Source organism: Cydia pomonella, chromosome 7 (genome assembly GCF_033807575.1).
Source record: "Cydia pomonella isolate Wapato2018A chromosome 7, ilCydPomo1, whole genome shotgun sequence".
Taxonomy (NCBI): Eukaryota; Metazoa; Arthropoda; class Insecta; order Lepidoptera; family Tortricidae; genus Cydia; species Cydia pomonella.
In genome coordinates, this window is record NC_084709.1 from 21,090,409 (window position 1) to 21,095,796 (window position 5,388).

Below are 5,388 nucleotides of genomic sequence, written 5' to 3' on the forward strand. Positions count from 1 at the left end.
TATGTATCTAAGTATGCATTTAATGATAAATAAATACATATGTACATAGATATATGTATATAAGCGCCTAGTACTCATACGAGTAGCATAAGCTTTGCTTAGTTTGGGGCTAGGTAGATCTGTGTAATTGTCTACAAATAATTATTTATTTATTTGCTATTTCGTAATTTAGTAGCCATGTTACAGAAATATAGAATTGCGCCCCTAGGCCAGAAATGTCGGATTTTCAACGCGAATTTGGTTGGCAGCCTATTTGTATCTATTATCTAAAACTCGCTAATGAGGTAACTAAAACTTGTATACCCTTTACAATCTATTGCCTCTACACATAACTATTTTAACATGCATACAATTTAAAAATAAACTTAAACGTTTCTTCCAATTAAATCCATTTTACTCAATCAATGAATTTACAGATAAAATGAAAAATTATGATTTTATTATGTAAAATAATTCTAAGCGTAGGTGCTTTTATACTGTATTATATTTATGTATTGATCATTTACCATTTAATATATTTTGATTTATATAATTTTGTCTACCTATATACCTAAACGAAAAACGACATAGTTTTGTTCTCCCACACTGCACCCCATCTAGAACAAATGCTACAAGACCTTAGCACGGCAAGTCTTGAAGTCGGACTCGAAATGAACAGGGCCAAAACCCAGTTAATGACCAATGGCGCGAAACGTGGAGTCAAGGTTGATGGGCAAGATATCCAATATGTCGACGAATACATATACTTGGGCCAGATAGCATCCTTCGATGACAGGCAGTCTAAAGAAATCGACCGACGCATCGAAAATGCCTGGAAGAGCTTCTGGTCCATGAAGGCACTAATGAAGGGCAACCTTCCACTGACACTAAAGCGCAAACTCGTCGACATGTGTATCCTGCCTATCCTAACCTACGGCGCCCAATCTTGGTCATTAACGGAAGCCCAGAAGTCCCGACTCAAGATTTGCCAGCGAGCAATGGAGCGCAGCATACTAGGAGTTCGGAGAACCGATCGAGTTAGGAACACCGAACTGCGCTCCAGAACTGGTATTATAGATGTGGGTGTTAAGGCCGCTAAGCTTAAGTGGGGTTGGGCAGGAAACGTCTGCCGTATGCACCTGGATCGGTGGGCCAAATTGGCTACCGAATGGATACCGCAGGTTAGCCGGGGCAGAGGCAGACCAAAAAAGAGATGGCGGGATGACCTCGACGCTTTTTGCAGAGACTGGCGGGAACATACTTCAAACCGTGATGAGTGGCGGAAAAAAGGGGAGGCCTTTGCCCAGCAGTGGGACACAAGATAGGCTATTAAAAAAAATATATATATACCTAATAAGACATTGCATGATTAGTTTTAGCAATGACCTGTATTTTGACATGCTAGATGTAACGTTCTGTTGTTACTTGGCCAAATAAAGAAACTTGAACTTTAACTATAATCCGTTTTCAACTTTGTTGCCCAAGAGCAGAAAAGATTAATTTAATGATATTTAAAATGTTTGACAACCAGAGAACTTTGTGGTCCGTATCTTTTATTATTACGAAACCTTTTCTCTAGAGGCTCTCCAACTGGGAAAATAAAAGATAACACGATGACATTTATATTATTTTCTTTGAAAGTTTGAGGTCTGTTAGTAAGTAATTTGTACTGATATACGGAAGAAAGGAAATTACTTTTTTACCGAACTTTTATAAGAAAGTTATGAAGTTGGGCTGGACACCTGTCAGGAATCACTATGAGTTGTTAAGAATACAAGTATTCGCTGTTTTGAAAGGTTATTGGACAAATATAGGCCACTTGAGGACATAAAATGTACTTAGGAACATACAATACGAGGGTTCTTGCAACCTTATTGCCTATTATTTGGAAAAAAATACATAAAACACAAATACAAACAATGTGAACAAGTCGCACTTTTCACTTAACATACAAAATCCAATAAGTAATGACGACGCAAATACGAAATAGGACAAATCTTGCACACAGCAATTTTGTGTAAGGATGAGTCACAATACACACCGCACTATGCCCAGTTGGACATGTGCTTCGGCAGAGGGGAAATAGTGCGAATGCCAATTCCTATCCCGGTGTTGCTCGAAGATTATACCATGTATGGTTTAACACTTATCTAAAACTGAACTTTCACAATACAGAATGCTCTCAATACCACACATTGGTTTTATTGCCTTCTATTCACTTCCTTAATATATCGTCTGATAACCCTGGCGCACGAGAAAATAGCATAATACATTCAGTTATCTTAAGATTGGTATCGCGGGCTGAATAACGTCTAAAGTGTACATTTATTCCGGTGACGAGGATCGGTATTATACGATGGTTATCGGAGTATTCCAGGGGGCCTAGCTAAAATGATAATCTTACAGATCGGATAACAGACGCTACGAAAATTGTTTATTGTTATTTATTATTGAAAACTTTTCAAGATTGCCATAAAACAAACCTAGCCTAACCTATCTATAGGATAACCTTACGAAAATCCTGAGAAGTTAACGGTTTCAGAATTATGACTAATGATCTGACAGTCATTACGTTATGACTTTCAATAATTATGTCACACAAAGGGATCGGTACGAAAAGTCATGTGACGTACATGTGACTATTTCCATACAATATTAAAGTTTTGTTTGGCGTTTTTTATCAACTACTGTCATATTGGCTGGGACCAGTGGTGGTGAGGCAACTGGAAGCCCAGCAGGTAAGATGGAAGGCTTGTGGTAAGTTAGCACAAGCTTGTATGGTGGAATGAAGAATCTCACATACTTACATTTACACATACAAGCTTGAACCCTGAATACACTACACTATTTTTTGGGCAGTCGTGTTAAGAGTAGTGAATTTGGTATTTTTTTTATTTAGTTTAAAATTTAACACTTAAACAACGCAATATTTTCGGGTAGGTCCTTCGTCTCCTTCCACCCTGTATATACGTCCACGTTACACGTCTTTCTTATCTGACAGACCGATCCGAACGTACAGACATCAGCAAGATATCTAAATGATGTCATTTATTTATCCTGAATTTCCATCTTATCCGTACCTATACGTATGACGCGAGCAAGACGCACGATAACTAAATGACATTATTTAGATATCATTCTGATGTCAGTGTACGTTCGAATTGGCTTGTGAGTCTCAAGTTATGAATGTATCTCGCCTGTAAAAAATAGCTATTTATTCTCTTATCTATGCGATTTCTACAGGAAAGACGTGAGTTAAGAAAATAGACCCAAAAAGGCGACAGGTTTGAGATGAAAGTTGAAAAATTAAACGACAATAGTAAAACAAGTTCAGACTTCACTTAATAATTTCTGGCTAATCACAAGAAATCCCATTAAGTATTCCTATTAATGTAATGATTGCTCAAAGAAGCCTTTAGAATCTCCCTCCAGTCATTTTCTTCTTTGTTGGCGGCAAATGAAGTATGGGCGGGCTTATTAATATCGGCACAGTCAGCAGAAAAGGTTGCTTAGAGAGTGGAATTCAAAATGAACTAAATACAACTGTTTTAATGTATTTATTAGAGATGCCAGGAATATTAGGCAACTATTCGATATTCGGCATATTTGCCGAATATTCGGAATTCTGCCGAATTTTGCCTACTATTCGGCTGAATACCGAATATCAGCCTGCCTTGCCAAAGTGACAATCGCTATCGCTACGACAACGAACCGCTATGTGTCTCTTCTATCATCTTCCATATTAGTGCGATACGAACCCGCTTTATTAATTCTGCTGCTGACTGTACAAGCCCAATGCACAAGTACAGCATGGCTATTACAAGCCCAATAGAGTCGGACCACACTAACTCTGCACGGTACAGGCGTACCGGGAAACACGAAAATATAAATTTCGTTACCTGTCTATCGTTCCAATATGCAAGAGTGATAGAGACAGATAACGAAATGTCAAATTTTGTGTTTCGCGGTTGGCACTCATTCTTTGAAATTATAATGAGTGGAACTGCAGAAAAGTCGCTTCAAGATCACGCGGCCGCGGTAGGTCTAAGCGCCCAGCGCTGTCTGGACATCGTGATAGAGGACATGGAAGAGAACAGGACCCGGGTACGTCCTTAAACTACGTCCATAAGAGAGGTATGGGCATTGTGAATGTCATCTCGCTTTGTGTGGTAGGGCACAGCCAGTGGATGTCATTCCAGATCTAGAGCAGAGCCCAACTGGGGAAGTACCTCCACCTTACAGAAAACAGCAGCTCAGAATCTCACTGAGGATGCCGAAGACCGGCACCCTCGGTGCGCGAGTAAAACGGACTCGCGCTTGACCGGTCTTTTTATTTTTTCATAGCCCATGTTTCACTACGTCGATTACTTAGCCACCAATTATCTAAAATCTGTAGAAGCCCGAAAAATCTTTTTTATTCCTTGTGTAATATTACTGACACTTCCGAGAACTTTTCAACTTTTTGGATGATTTTGATAGCATCTACCTAAATAAATTAAACATTACTAGGGTAGTTAAGTGACTACCTTGTGGAAGTCACGTAAATATATGATCAACTTATGAAGCTACAATAGCTACTCGTAAGTTATCATTTATCATCTAGCGACCGGACTTAAAAGAAAAATTGGCACTCTTTAAATCAATGGTATTAGAAAATATAATTATATTTGTTTTGTTTTAAAATCGAACGAAACAAAGCAACTCAGAGGATCGATTTTTGAATTTCGAGCACTCGATTTCGTCACTCGAAAATCTGTGGAAAACGGCGAAGAGCTATTTTAAAATACGAGCGATAGAAATGTGGAATCTGTGGAAATCAGGAGAATTTAAATGCCTAGTGGTGGAGATATTATTGAACGAAATTCACGAAATCGAGTGGTCGAATTTAAAAAATCGGCCCTCTGTTCCATTTAATAATGATTTAAAATTCATTGAAGTTAATTCGTACTAATATTAGGACCGTAGGATACAGAACTTATACTTACAAACAGTTTATGATTGCCATTATGATATCTCCTTGACCCCACATTGTATTACCTTTCACAGTTTATCTTGAATATTAACCAGTTATCGTTTGATAACTGTGTTTGTTTCCATTATCTTATTGTGTTATTGTCATTACGTTAGTATACGATAAAATATCTCAATTATTCCTTTTATATTCAAGTAGACACTTCATGGATCATGTGAAGTATTTTTCACTTTATTTCCGCAGTAAAATTACACGAAAAACAATATACACACAAGCCCCTGCCGATTCTAGTGCCAAGGTGTCCATGATGCTTGCGGCATTTCCACTTTGGACATGGAATCCTCGGGATAATGGAATATTTTTTGTCTAATAAATTTAAGTTTCGCTATTTAGATGCGATTTAGACAATGAGAGTGAAATATTAAAATAGATATTGA